Source organism: Phymastichus coffea, unplaced genomic scaffold (assembly GCF_024137745.1).
Source record: "Phymastichus coffea isolate CEN01 unplaced genomic scaffold, Cenicafe_Pcof_1.1 PCOF00065, whole genome shotgun sequence".
NCBI classification, from domain to species: Eukaryota; Metazoa; Arthropoda; class Insecta; order Hymenoptera; family Eulophidae; genus Phymastichus; species Phymastichus coffea.
Genome location: NW_026706876.1, coordinates 749,204 through 765,518, shown reverse-complemented (window position 1 = coordinate 765,518; position 16,315 = coordinate 749,204). Strand labels below are relative to the sequence as shown.

At 35.4% G+C, this 16,315-nt stretch overlaps 1 protein-coding gene across 4 annotated transcripts in view; it reads left to right on the top strand.

The window, feature by feature from the left end:
- The first annotated feature begins 212 nt into the window (after nt 1–212).
- Nucleotides 213–16,315, top strand: part of LOC131667397 (protein ST7 homolog) — a 172,120-nt gene continuing 156,017 nt past the window's right edge. For all 4 annotated transcript variants that reach the window (XM_058940784.1, XM_058940786.1, XM_058940781.1 and 1 more), the window contains exon 1: nt 213–451. The gene's annotated coding sequence lies outside the window, so the exon portion shown is untranslated. The remainder of the gene's footprint in view (nt 452–16,315) is intronic.

Here is a 16,315-nt window from a genome sequence, read left to right as displayed (position 1 = left end):
TTTGACCGCGAATCCTTCATACTTTCGTCAGATTAGGGTTTCGAGAGAGAGAAAGCGGTAGACTCTACGCCAACCTACGCTATTTACCTTCCCCATAATCTCCCTTCGTCTTATGAGATTAGGGGTTTAGGGTCAAGATCCTTCACTAGCTTCCTGCTATTCGTCTATCATTGCACCCTCCCTCTATTCCTCTCTCATCGTGCCGTGTAGATTAAGGATTCAGTAACAAGAATCCGACGTATCCAACGTTACAATTTATGTACACGTTTACGGAACACAGTTCGCGTGCGCGTGCAATATTTAAAGATGTGGCCAACCGAGCGTTTGCTTGTCTTTTGCATTAAACTTCCTAGTGCGTATTTGCAGATTTGGCATGTTCTCTGCGGTTGTGCACGTGGTAATGGCATAAAATCAACGTCTCGCTTACAGTTTCTTTATGTATCGAAGACTGGTAAGTGTGAGATTTTATGTTCTTTCTATCTTTCAGTTAATAATATTCAGTTAATACGGCTTTTGACGAATTTAATCTTTTTGTTTATTCGACATGCGAGCTAAAAGATATATTTAATTTCAATAGAAAAATTTGATTTGGTATGCATATGTAGTTAAAACGGGAAAGTGAATATTCGTGGATTTCAAAACTGAATGTTAAATCTTGTTTCCTGATAACAGTGTGGCGAAGCGTGACATATTTATTCGTAATACATCAAGCTTCGGATAAACATGAGCATTCAAACTAACGTATGCGAAAGAGAAAAATGTAGCTCTGAATGTTTTTAACAGAATGAAGATTCGTAGCAGAGCTCTAATCCATAAAAATTCTCCCATTCATGCAACTTATACAAAGCATTTGCGTGCATTCGGCTCAACCTCCCTAGTTGAATCGTCGATGCGTACAATACAATCGTTCGGGAAACGAAATGCACTCATGTATATTATATACGCCAGCCTCCTCTCTTCTTTGACAAAAGAACATTTGCTTAGTAAGGATGAATAGACGTAGGCTTGAGTGTCCGAACCTGATGAACTATTCTTAGCTCATAATTCGATCGTATGTAACATCCATGTCTATTGAGCTTGGCAAGGGTTATCGTCGTTTTATTTTTGATGGCAATTACTTCTTTCATGGTACATGTACCTATTCTGTAAACATAATCGATAAGGCTCGTGTGAATTTTACTTGCTCTTATATTTGGAGATATTATATCGTTTTACATTATGAGTTTCGATCAATAGTTTCAATTTTAAAACATAAATAACAGAAAACTTTGTATCTAACCGTCACGTACTTTGTGTTAAAGATTATTGTTGACTTTGAGAGACTTTATTTGAATATTCAATTTTTCGATATTAAATCATCAGATAAGATTGAAAAAGATAGCTAGCAAAACATTCGAAAACCGGTCAATCGGATTAACCGACTAGCCGAAAATATTACAAAAGGAATTAAAAAAACATGTATTTTTTTATGAAATCATTTGAATGTTAATTATATCCGGACAAGCAGGAGTTGCAAATTCCCTATAGTTATAACTCCAGCTATACTGCAGCTAGTGCCTTCCAAGCAATCAAAAGCCTTAGAAACTTTGGCTTGAAGAAAACGATCGGGTCACGCCATCGTAATAGCTATATGCCTCGACGTCATCACACTCGATCACACTTGTGCGCGCACACACGCGCGCGCATACACACTCATACACGCCAAAAGTGCTTTTTCTCGCATGACCCCCAACCGAGTAATAACTGCATCGCCCCTTAATCGGCTTTCGATCGTCGAGGCGATTTTGATTTAGTCATTCGCCTATAGCGCGCTACACAGCACATTGCTCTTTCTCTTTTTGTACCTGCAGGCGTCTACGACTCCGCGCACGTGATCGCGATTGACCACAACTACGTACACAGAGAACAACATGTTGTGCGGCAATTTTCTACGCCCACACGTGTTACTTTCTCACTCTTTCACCAACTTTGTTGCATGGCGATGAAAATTAAAATGATAACCAAGTTGTATTTTATTTTATACGTAGCATTTTGCGAATTTTTAACTAGATCGTTTTCTCTACTCGAATAATATGAATAAACCTTGATATTGCGTAAAAAATGACTTTCAGATATTTATACACACGGGGCCAAACCACTAATACAATCACCCTGAGCTCATTATTGGCTACACAGCTTTCGGCTAATTGTTATTGATCGAGGGTGTGATATCGAATTAACTTCTCATTAAATCATATATCTGTATATAGATCTCTATTTTCTTCTGACTAAAATTGATGTCAGCGATGGTTGATTACATTATCGACACGCTCAAAGTGTCAAGGCAGACAAATTTATCTGTTTTATATTGTAAGTTGTAAAAGTAACGTCGCGCGTAAGCCCAATTAAATATATATATATATAGTATTCAGAATTTCGTGTAAGGAGACCAGAAGACGAAGAAGAGAACATCCGTGAACGTAGAGCGGAGAGAGAAACTTTATTTCCGGAACGATTATATATCATTTCGAAAAGCCGTTCATACGAAAAACAAACAGCTCCATTCAGTGAGCTGCTCCAGGGCGCCGCGCGGTTCGCACTCGCAAGTCTAGCGCTCATTAAAATCGTCTTTTCTCGTTTCCCGCCTCACCGTGCGTTTACATATCTTTTCCCGCATTTGTCATGCAACGCGCGGTAACATAAAGTGTGCAAACGTGGCATATTTGTCTCTGTGTTTGGACTGCAGGCTCAGTTCGTTTTTGCACGACTGCCCACTTGAAAAAGACCCTAGAACGCCACTTTTATTCTTATATTTTCAACAATCGAATCCATGTTTGCGAAAAATGTCGGTCTTTTAACCAAGTAGATACATTGCAAAGTAACATTTTCTGTTTTCATCCATTTTGAAGTAAGCATTATTGAAAGCCATAGATTGTATTGTATGTAAACACAAACGAACTAGATTCCATTGATATTCTGTCGTTTGAATGGCAAGTAATCGAAGTAAACCCTAAGCTGTTTGGAAAGCGTAGCCCCAACTGAAGATGCTATTTCAATTGAGAAACGCAATGGGTTTGAACGTTTAATCAAAATAGTATTACAGTAGTATTCCTGTACGACGGTTGAACGTCATTCGAGGAAGAGCACTATTCTGCTATTACAAACAATAAACTACTCTGACGCTCTCTCCAAATTCTTCAATGCTGCATGTTTGTCGATAGTTCGCGTATACATCGTGTACACAAAGCTCTTTCGCAAAGTAGCCTGTAAAGTCTATTTTACTTTTTCATTAAGATATGAAGATCGAAAAGTTTTTATACGTAATACCATTGTTTATTCAAGTGAATATATATTTACGATAGTTTTCTCATTTGAATTTATTCGATAGAAACTTATTCTTATCAGATAATAAAACTATATTTCTATACATGTTATCGGGTATAAACAAAATAAGATTCTCTTACATCTATGAAAGAATTCCCAATACTTCATCGCTGTAATCAACAATTTCAAGTCAAGTCATTTACAGTAGCAGTCGCCACGGTTATTAACGAGGTGATAGGTAAAAGGTTAAAACGTTACGGGACACCATATATGCATTGATATCTAATTTATATTCTGTTTCATGTATACGTGTGCTCTACTCAACTTTCAGACTTTATTTAGACAGATGGTATATTCTTCACATACAAATATTCATATCAAATGAAATAATTCAATTACTATTCAAAGAAATAATAGGTAAAGTACCTTTTATTCACACAAAGTTAAAATGATGAAAAAAGTAGTTTCATTAATACTCATTCATTAAAAGTATATTAGGGCTTTTCGCGAGAAAAGCGAATATTGTTTGAGAAAATAGGCAAATTCAAAAAATAGCCCATTAATAATAGCTCTTCTGAATATTACATTAGTATATTTTATTCATGCTATTTCTGAAAGAATTTACTTTGAAAAATACATTTTTCAAAATCAAAGTTAAGGTTCATAGTAATAACGATCGGTAAATTTCTTCATTAAACTTTAAATTGAACATACACATTTCACGAGGTTTTAATCATTAATTATATACTTGGTATAAAAGGTTGACGAATTTCAGAATTATTGACTTAATTTAAAGATTACGTCATTGTTCTGATTTAATAAATCTTTACATCAATTTGAAAATGAATAATAGATAACAATTTTATTCCAAAACAAAAAAAATTAAATGAATCTTACTGAATTAAGCATCAATCATACATCTTGTTCAACGTCTACTTTATAACTGCGATCGAATAGAAGTCTGAAGTTCATGAATAATATTACAAGTGAAACTCGACGCCTTGCAATAATTTTTAATGTATTCTACGTTGAGTATAGTCTGTATCTTCGGATATACCTCTTGATAAGCACCATGAAGGTGCTCGTCTTACGCTTCTCGAGGTCTTTGAAATATAGCTTCTCCCTCTCGAGTAGGTATATTTTTTTGCAACTTTATCACCTTGTGCGCTCGACTTTTTGGTTAATCAATTCCGTTCAGATCGACCTTACATAATAATCGTCTCACCGGCGATCATCACAGACTTCGCGTCGAACAAGGTTTAATTATATACAGCACCTCGCTTGTCGTACTGAACCATTAAAATACACGTCACTTTGGCAACGGAAGGGAGGCAAACGGGTTCCCAACGAGGTCGTAAATCAAGTCACGATCTGGAATTTATCAAGTCGCTCTTCGACAACCGCAAACGCATCATCGCTCATGTCTCTCACTCAGCCCATTGCGACTCCGAATCAATCAAGCAACGGGAGAGTGCAGCACAAAGTGGCGCAAAAAAATACAGATGGTGCAAATCTCGAATTTGCTATTAATATCGTTCATTTGAACTGACTCTCCTTAGATTCGTCATTTAAGTCTCGTTAGAAGAACGTTCGAGGACTCTCCTGAGGAAATCTGTCTGCTCAATTAATCCGCTCGTTAAACTGACTATCGACGCGCAAGCGAAATGGCCGCGCGTGAGTCTTGGCAATCCACAGGGTTATGTGAAAGAGGGACGTCCTGCAATTATACATTCATTTAGACCTGAGTGAAACTGAATTTCACGATAGTTATTCGTTGGTTTTATAAGCTCATTTGACAATTAAGGTAATCCCTTATTGAATATTCTCTTATCAATAATGAATTATTATATTTATCACTTCTGATTTTTGCAAGTCTGTTTTTGATGGGCATAAAATCCTCTTGAATTAGAAAACGTTATAAGCAATGCGAAAGTAAAGTAATCATTTTTAAGGTACATTGTATAAAACTAAATCAACAGAGATTCATTCGATCAATTGCTTCATTAGAACCAGTTCAAAATTAAACATCTCTTAAGATATTTAAAACAATCTCGTGTAATAGATTTTTAGAAATGAAATAAGAGTTGTGGAAATATTTCAATCTTGCTTTGCACTGGAAAAATTGTGCCTCGTGAGCGAATATACTTTTCGGCACTAAAAACGCTCATTTTTAAAGCTAAACTTGATAAGAATTAGATGCGATGTTTTTATTTATACCTGTGTTTATGAACGAGAAAAATATATATCAAATGATTTAATCTTTTATATTAAAACGTTAACTTAAATGTGAAGAATCTGCGCAACGCATCTTGCTACGAGCTTACATCTGAAGGTAATAGTGTTAGAATACTGAGATACGATATTCTATATTCATGAGAAACATCAGTTCAACAAGAAGCTACCGTGGCTTCTCTTAATAAGCTAATGTAGATGGGGCATAGCAGAGAATTAATATGATTACAAGTAGTATTGTCAAAGCAAATAGGATTGCGCATAAATTTCCATTTAAATACATGAAACTCATCTGCAAATTATATCTGGATTTCACTTTTTGAAATACTCCGCATAAGGTAAAAAAATATTCCATGTCGTTCTTTAAAGTTTATTCAGTAACGGAATTAATGAATCGAAAAATGAATCTAGTGATTCAAATTTTCAGCAGAATGGCGTCGAGAGTCCGCCCACTTTTATAAATAAAGCTATAACTTGCCTCCAGAAGTATCAAATATTGCCAAATGAATCTTTAAATTTGCACAAGATCATTCCTCATTCCTTGCCTCGAAGAAATGAAGCTTTGCTTGCCGTTAATACTGTACAAAGATTAATATAGCCGAAACTCTGGCATCTCGCTCATTTAAAACTTGGTGCATCCTCCTTGAGCAGAGTGCTCAAATGCGGAGTCTCTCTCTCGAGCTTGTATGCGCGCGCTTTGCGAGTGAAGTATCGGGAGCACGAGAGAGCGAGCGCATGAAACCGCCGCACCACTTCGTACAAGTGAAACGGAGGCGACAGATACAACTCCGCCCCCTGTGCGCGTAAACGCGCAGAATTTTACACACACACACACACACACACAGAGTTGAACCGCTAGCTGCAGCAGATCTCGCGAGCACATGAAATTTCTGCGCAGAGACTGATAAGAGTCCTATCTTCCACTCGAGCTGAACAAAACGTTTTATGGAATATTCAGATACTTTGCCTTATAGTGCTTCTCTTTTATACAAATTTGCATTTAAATTTCGAAGTAAAATTGGTATTCGTGTCATTTGAAGCAGCCGCTGTCGAAAATTATAGCAATCATGCATTTCCCTCCAAAATATCCAGTTCAATTAATAAAGAACGAATAACGTGGAAATCAAATTGTCACTCTGATTAAAAAGAATTGTATTAAATTGAAAAAAAAGTCATTTTTAAGTTATTCAAGCGAAATAGTACTTTGAATGAACTTCCAGCTGGATGTAGCCTTTCTGAGATTGGAGATCTTACCAAATAGTGTCTTAAGTAATGCAAAACTGAGAACAGAATTAAAGCGTAGGCAAACTTCATTAAGGCATGTCGCGAACAATCGAGCAAATTTCCCGAATGTCGCTGACAGTATTGATTTCAGCAATTGAGCGAGGCGTCGTCTTTATCGTAACCATAGTCGGACCCTTAAACTCTCAGCCTAGTTTGACGAGAGGAGGGGGGGGGGGAGAAAGATAGAGATGGAGAGAGTAAGAGAATTGAGAAGGAACGGCGTTGGCATGACACTCGGCTTCTATACTTGCGCTCCCGAAACGGATATGCACTCGGAATAACAAATAGCACCGCTCGACGCTGCGCGCCACTTTGCGCGCGAAACTCGAGTTCCCATGCTTATCCATGTTCTATACAACGCCACCTTGAGCTCCTATAACACCCAGTATACTGCTCTTGCTTCATTCTCAAATGACGTTCTTCTCTTTGTTTATGTAAAGAGTAGTGTGTTTGATTTGTAAAAAGTATTGCTTTTCTTACGATTGTGGTGGACTCAAATAAACTCAGAAAGCTCGATTGGTCCGAGCAAAGAACAAGTATAAATTCTTTTGAGCTTGATAAACTGAAGGTATATAACTTTTGGCGTTTAATGAAGTATTTAAAATATTTTATTTACTTTTACCACATACTGTATTTAAGATTTACAAGTGCTGTAGGTTTTTATTGCTATTTTTATCGTTAAGTTAAATTACAGTTCAAGGTAATATTCTATGAATAGATAATGATGTGAATGAAAAACTAACCTACACAGTCATTGGTTTTGGAGCAATGAAAACTCAGGTAGAATTTATAGCACATCTGAATAAATTTAATTATTTAACAAAGGATTGACTCACAGCGATAGATGTAGTGAATTTCATTAATTGTTCAGCGAACTATCTAATACATTTTGAAAAGCAATCACGTGACAACAGAGATCGACTGATTCTACCTTGTTAGGGAATATTTCGACAATGTGACACAATATTTTTAAAACTAATTTTGAAGGTCCACATTGATTTTGTTCACAGGGCGGTACATATTTAAGTCAGTTACTGATGTCCGCAACTATTGGACAACTTTCCACTTCAATCTCATAAGCATTTCATTAAAGAGGGTATAGACAATACACTAAATCTCCAGCGATCTAATTTCGATTTCTTTATGAACGTCCTTCTTACTGAAATCTATAAAATATTAATTTAGATTTGTATCGTGAAATATTGGATGGCAATAATACTTTTTTTTGAATATTTTTTAATCACAAAAGTTTCTTTGAAGAAAAAAAATTGTTCTACTTAAAACATTCTACTTACATAATACTATTGCATTAAAGAAATTTTGATAAAAGTGAGACACATTGGGGCAACTAACATATAAAGAATTTAGCGGTGCTCATAAAACTAGACATTCTAAACTCTTGAACTAGGTCGAACGTAATTGAATGTCTGTAATTTTTCTCAAGACAAAACAATGAAATTGCCAATTTCATGTAAAGTATTCCGAGCCATCATACGATTCTGCCATTGAATAATGCACTGATCAAGCAAGAAACAGGTAATTGTGATAGTAATTAGTCGAGTGAAGGAACAGAGGGAGCAGGACGACGAGCTACATGAGCGGCAGTAACTAAGAGGTTGCCACATCCGCATAGAGACAGAAGCTTTTGCATGCTCGATGACTTATCGGCTAGCATGAGTGCGAGGGCGTCTGCTGTTGCTATCTAGCAACAGCAGACGAAATGGAGTGTGCACACGAGTGCGGGAACTTGTTCCGCATCGATCCTATATAGCCTCGTCGTATACAACGGAGTCACAACCTGTATTAGATACCTCGACACACGCATATACGTATACCACACGCGAAGGATATCTAGCTCGAGTTGAGTGCACGATGACAGAGCCGTTTCGTCCTTTCTAGCTGTGCCAATAATTCTTGGGATGAGATTGATCTGCACTTGAGTAGATGCTTAGAGCGCTCATGCCCCCCCCCCTCCAAGGATAATTTCACACCTAGATTACGAGCCTTCGCTTTCAGGATGCAATTTCAGTTTACCGCTGATATACGTTGACAGCATTCTTGCATTTTTCATTTATCGATAATGCAAGAGGAAATGAAAGAAAGAAGAAAACCTTTTAGTATTAAGAGAATTATTTTAAAAATAATATTAAAATAATTGAATAAACTGGTTTGAACTCGCTCATACAGATATTTTTAAGTTTCATAAATGCTATATTCTTTCGAAGAAAAAAGATTTCTAACAAATAACAAAAGTTTATTTCCAAGTTGAAATCGTATATTGTTCGTAGTAGACGTAAGAATTCGTCCTTAAATAATTTGTTTTGTTATGAAAGAATCAAAGTTGTTCTCTCTTCATAAGGGAGTTTTCCTGTTTAATCTTAACGAATTAATTTCAATTTAATTTAATTTTATTGTAACAAAGATAATTTCACGAGTTCTAGAAAGTGCTCTTTGTACTTTTGACGTGAACGAATTTTACGACGTAAAAACTTTGTTTTACAGCGTTAGTATACAGGTTTAATTTGCTTACACAACTTGACTATCAAAAATTTGTGTAAGGTTAAAGAGGTTTTGAGCTATAAGAAAATGTTCAACAACTTTTTTTATTTGATACAATTAGACGAGTATGACTACTCGAATCCAACTGGTAAGATAGATTTAATACAAAAAAACTTACTTAAAGGAAAGGAGTAGTTAATCATTCCATTAGCAAGAGTGATAACGCGCCTAACAAACGTGCAACCATCGTTTTAATGGTAGTTGTCGTCGGCAATTGCATGTTTTTCCGTCCTGCGAGCCGCGTACACATGTTTAATGGGCAATTAATGTGTATAGTTCAGGCTCACGATCGCATCGCAAAGAAAGGAAAAAAATAGTTAGTCCTGGTTTTTTGCTGGTCGTATGTAATCAAGTATCACGATGCGCGAGTGTTGTTCATCGTTGTTGTTTTTGCTACGTACTGCCCCGGGCTACGATGGTGTGCATACAGCTAACTATTCATTCAGGAACAGCGACGTTAAAGCCTCTCTTCAGTTATCCCTTCGCTTCGTTAGGACTGAATTTATTGTTCCAGGAGGTTACTTGCTTAATTTTCGCAATTTAATGAAATTTCGCGAATACTATGAAGTAGATTTTTTTGAACATTTTATCTATGGTGAAGGTGAGAATTTGATCTATGGTATCCGTTGTAAATTTGATATCGTTAACCTCGTTTACATTAATTTAATAGAATATTGAGCGAAATATAAAAAAATATCAATCTGTTGACAATTATTGTCACTATCGTTATCTTAATTCTATAAATTAATTAGGAGATATATATCTATGTTAGGGTGAGAAAGACTGAAAGTGGAGGTTTTAAAATATTTGATATAAAGAACGCCGGATTTATTTAATTCACAATAACACAACTTAAAATAATAAAAAATCGGAACGCTCGAAACCAAAGTAAGTTTACAATCAAAACTAAGAACTAACGATACAAATTACATTTATAAAAGTTCGAAATCTCAATCGCCAGCTAAACTAGTCAAAATAAGAAAGGATTAAATTTGTGTCGGCACGAGAATCGTATCTCCAAATATTACAAAGGTACAATTAACGGAAGTACAATTAATGAAGTATAATTAACGCACGCATGCTCAACGATAGGCGACTTGCCTGTTCAAATGCCGGATATAGATTGATTGAAATGCGTCACCGCGCCAGCTGAGTCCGATCAAAAATTGTTCTTATCTCAATTCCCTTTCCTCGCACGAAGGTCGAAGGCGTGAACTTCTTGACCTCCTGCCAACGAGGTTTCATTATTCATGTATCAACTGCTCCTTACTCTAGTTGATTGGCTCGAATCGAAGGCTGTGATGACTTCGACCACGCGCTAAAGATTGTGCCATGTTTTTGTGATTCGTGTTGCGTTGTTTGATGGTGCCAACTTTCGGCTCAAACAACGTGGTGACGGACGCTCAATGTCCGTCGTCGACCATCAGCTTTGAAAGGTAACCTTTCAACTAGTCTGATTGCCACAATGCATTTGCCATCTTTTTTAGCGATGTATGCATTTTTGCGAAGCATTGATCGTAGCAATGTTAAATAGTAAAATTTGATTCTAAATCGTAACTCATCTTGATGCGGCGCACGCTTCTCTCACACGCTTATTTTAAAGTAAACAATACTCGTAGCGTTGCGTAAGTTTCGAGTTTCGAAGAGGCTGTAATTGAAATTTAACAACAAAGGGACCAACCGACAAATATCGGCAGATAAGAGATTCTTTAGAAATGAGAGTGTCAATGCCGCGACGCATGGTCACCCGATCTTGAATTCGAGTTCGATATCGCACGCGCGCATCGATTAACAAAACAGTCCGCGGCGTAATAAAATTATCTAAGCGCAATGTCTTTGTCCGAAAATTCTTTGAGAACATATTTCAAAATACATTCGTAATAATCTATGTGGATACCGTTACACGTATAGCTATGACCAGAAATGCTTACCGTCAACATGTAGACAAATTAAAAAACATGCGCGTCTCATCGATCGAGCAAAGCATTTGATTTGCCAAGCTTAATGCAAGCCGATTTGATCGAGTTGCGTGATAATAGAAAATCCCATATTTATTTGTCGTCTCTCGCATCAATCTACGTTATTCATAGACATGTGTACTCCTTTTAACTATACTTACGTGCCAACAGCCATTCGATGTATGCTTGTATGTACCCCGCCCCTAGGGATGGGAAAGAAAGAGGGATGGTGTAGGTGACAACTAAATGCTCGACTACACAAATACTACGCGTGTCCGACTGAGAGTGCACCTCTTCTAAACACTCAAGAACTGATTCATTGCGCCGTGAACTGGTAAGTTAACAACCTTAACACACTAGCTACGGCGCTGAAAATCGAACGCGCGCCTATTTTCATGCATTTCAGGCGAATATAAAAGCTCTTCGACGATTTCCTCGTGGAAGCGAGGTGCAATTGCGGTGAGCTTGCAGACTCTGTTTGAACCTGCGCGTCCTCGTTTATTTCTCCTTTCCTTTCTTTATTTATTTGCATTCTGCTTTGTTCTGGTGAACGACATTGTCATTCGTACCTTACATTTTTTACTATAAGATGAACTTATCCTAGAAATAGCCGACTCTCCTTTAAATTACTGGTACTTCCAGAAGGAGATGTGTATTACCATCGTTGATATGAAAGCTAATTATACTACTCGAGTGATTTATGTGAAAAATCAATACGCAAAGAATATTTGAGCTTATTCTAATTTGAGAAAAGTAACTTTACCAAATTCTTCCAATTCGGATATTACTATTACTAGAAAGTTAATGTTCAGTTTATTTTTTTTAATTCAAAAATCGTCTGCAATAACGGAATGTACAATATCACATTTCAATAAAGTGAAAGCATAATCGTATAAAATATTTACCTCGAATATTGCGGAAAGAAATAAACAAGTCAGCCTGACAAATATTTTAGCGTCTCCCGTTGTGCTGTTAGCCATCAAAAATCTCCTTTTACCCTCGTTTTATTTTATTTTCATTTATCTGCTCTTTTATCCTCCTACATCTCATTCCTATTAGAGTTAAACAGTCAATTGAAAAATAAGGAAAACTTGGCGAGCACCAAGTTGGCTCGGATCCGCGATTTCTCGCTCACAGCTCCTCGGTATTTACCCTGCACCGAGCAAACTAGACTTTTTCTGATTTTTATAATTCTTCTGTGGTCAGGATAGTAATTATTGTTTAAGGTTATAAAAAAAAAGTTTCCGCGTTAAATACGTTTGACTATTTTCTATTTTATTTCATAATGAAATATTAAATACATTGATAATTTATGGTGAAAGTATTCGTACTCTTTCTATTAGGAAATGTTATTTTTATCGATTCACCTAAAATGTTGAATTGTTTTTTCCATATCAAGCTTGTTTTAGAACAACATTCAGAATAAATCACACGTTTATCCTATCCTAATAATCAAAAAAACAACAGGATAGCGAACCCTCGGAAAAAGAAGAAAATTTCCTGCTATTCTCCCTCGTGACAAGAAAATCTTTATTCCCGAACGACTCCGCCCTTACGTTCTCTCTCTCTCTCGCTCTCTATCTTTTTCCGTCTTTCTCTTTTTTTACTCTCCAGGGTCAGCCAAATAAAAAAGGGGTGGTTTCATTTCGTTGGAATATATCTGATTACCGCATATACATCCATCGTGGTAAAGCTTTCATATTCGCATGCAGTGCAGTTCAAAATCATGTATTCAATGTTGGATTTATGCTTCAAATTTATTTGTGCGAGTAAATTTTCCGAAACAATTTTTTTTCTAAAAAGGCCACCTATAGCATCACGAGTTCTATAACCAATTTCCCAATCGACTTTCAATATCAAAGTTTTCGTTGATTCCAATTAACAGTCGGATTACTGAATTACTGCACAGATCATAACAAGCTGGTACTCAATTTATTCAATCAGAGTTGAAAAAAAAGAAGTGGTAAAGATCGATTTTATAAAAGCTTGCACCGCTCGCAATCCAATTAACTGCGCGTTTCGACATATTATGCATCCGCCATGCAAGCTCTAGAGAAGAAAATAGAAGAAAAAATAAAGCCAAGCAAGCCCGTGACTAACATTACGCGCTTGCGGAGAAATACACTTAGCTTGCGAGGAGAGGTGAACGATCAAGGGCCATCTGGTCTGTGCTGCTGTCGAGACGTGTATTTGCTCATTAAATTTACCGTTTGATTATCGCGAGGTCGATCTTTACTCTGCGCCTTATATCCGTGTGGCTCTTGCTTGAAGCTTGAGACGTTAGTGTGTTTATCATAAATTAAGATACGAACTGATAACTATGAAGAGTTCAAGAATAAAATATTATTTTAATAAACTAGAATAAAATAAAACATATCTATAAATTACTTCAAATTGAAACGTCTTATTAAGAAATCATTATGAATAACGGAAAAATTCGATTTTTTACCACAGCCTCATAACAAATAATTGTATGCATTAGTAAACCATAATTATTTGTGTAATACATTCCTGTTAAATTTATCATCATTTCATTGAATTTACTTCGCGTGTAGATATTTCGAGAGTCATCAGCAAGCACTGAATATCTGTAGTGTAGTAAACGACTATGCGTTATCGTGACGAGAAAGTGATACTATTCGCATGCACGAGTTTCATTTGAAAATATTTCATAACCTTTCAATATTGGCAATACAATGAAAATTGACTATTCGACAAAATTTATCCACAGTCAAAATTAAACCAAAATATTATTAAACTTAGTATCATTAGATATTAAGTTTATGTATTCAGTAGAATTTGATTCAACAATTCCAAATTTCAATCTTTTTATAAACTAGCAATAAATTTGTAAAAAATCTCAATTCTAAAACTGCAGTTTTCGACATATTGATACACTTTTTATTTTTTACACAAATCAATGTAATAAAACTCAAATCCATTTATTCAAAAAACGTTGAATAAATATAAAAAACGATTGTGAATCAAAGAATTATTCGCATCAATTTGATAATGGAAAGAATAAAAAAATGCGACAAAAAATAAAGAACAGAGCTAAAAAAGTCAGCGGACTCCATTTCAGTTTGTTGTAATTCCATTTCTACTGTCTGCAAATAAACGCTTGGTTGGCCACATCTATCGCGTTATCCTCGTGTTCATTCCTCTGTACAGAGCACTCGCGACGAAGGAAGTTTCGCTTCATCGGGAGTAAATAGCAATCTCTCACCGCTATCTCCAGCTTACTCGACCGGCGGTCTCTTATCCCCCCGCCCCCTCCCCTCCTCGCTCTATCAATTTCTCTCCGTCCTACTTGAACGCACTTCCAATTATTAACATTCTTTCAACTCTGAAATTTGCATACTGCATCTACAGCAACATTGCAAAGTTTGTAATTCGCTTACATTGACAAGTACAAGCTTTGCTTTCTTATACAGATTGAAAAAATTGCGAGCCATAGTAGTATAATGATTGAATGATTAAATTTTATTTATGTCGATATAAATTTCAAGAATCATATAATTATTTGAATTAGCAATTATTTATGGATATCCTCTCTTTACTTCTAAAAATTCTTAAATTAAAAACGTTTATTCTTTGTAAACTTCATTATTTTCAACTAAAGATCTACAAAAATGATCGGAAAACGTATATGTTTATTACTCAGGTCAAGAAGTATTCGAACAAAAAAGATTAAACATGAAAAAGATTAAGAATACAAACATGTTAAATTTACATGTTTAATTGTGCATAATTAAAATAAATATTTGTTCATAGTGTTGCAAATCGTTTTTAGAGTTCATCATAGCATGAAGATTATCCGAAGAAAAGAGTTTTCTAAATGAAAATTGTATGTGTTCGACTACCTATATAATCGATAAATATCCGCTTGGCCCTGACTATTTTAAGATACGAAATGTCTTGTTTTAAATTATAGAAAGAAAACGGAATTCCGTTGTCTTATTTAAAAACATCGTTAACTTTCAACCTATACCTATTTTAAAATTTATTAATAACCTTGTTATCTACACAATATTGAAACTGTACACAATAAAACGTAATATCCTAAATATTTTATAAGCTTTTGACTCATTAATTTATTTTTACGGGTGACATGAGATGCGCTTCTCGCATTATCTTTTTTTCTATTTCTTGTCATATTGATTAATATGTTTAACATAAATTATTTTTTTCAAAGGTGAATTTTTCAATTCTTTTTACAAAACACAAATCACAACGAAAGAATATGTATTAGTAAAATAATTCCACGAATTCCAAATTCATAAATTATATTGGAAACTGCTATAAATGATCTTTTAGTTTTTTTTAATTGTACAGGTTAAATTACTATTAAATATTTATCTTACTTTTTGAATAAATATTGCGACATTACAACATTTATTCCGTATCTTATACATTCAAGTATAAAAGTACCGATTAGTAATAGAAAATAATAGGAAGAGTTTCGAAGCATAACTACTTGTTTTAACGAAACGATCCATTCTCTGTTAGTTTTATAAAATGAACGTAAAAACAATAACACTATAGCCTATTTCTTTTAACTTTGATTATATTCCAAATGACCTATATCGATGATGATAAATTGAGTTTTTACTACCAAAATCTCAACTCGAAGCCAAACAAAGGCGTTTACTTGTCGCCATACAACAGTATATGCTACCTCAGTTAATCAGATTACGAATAAAATACTCCAAAATAGCACCTATCAGTTTTTATAAGGGAATATACAGAAACATATCTTTGAAAAACTTAGCTGAGGCACCACTTTACAAAGTGCCGAATCAAATACGTGCAGGGAAGGCATAATCAAGCAAAATCTTTGATGAAATATTTGAGTTTTGAAAATTTGGCGTGGAACGTAGCAAAAAGCTACATATATAGGAGGCATAAATGAGCAAACTCCATAATTCTAATGAGCTTAAAAGCTTTCTCAAAAAGTTTTCGAGCGCTCGCTCGCTCGC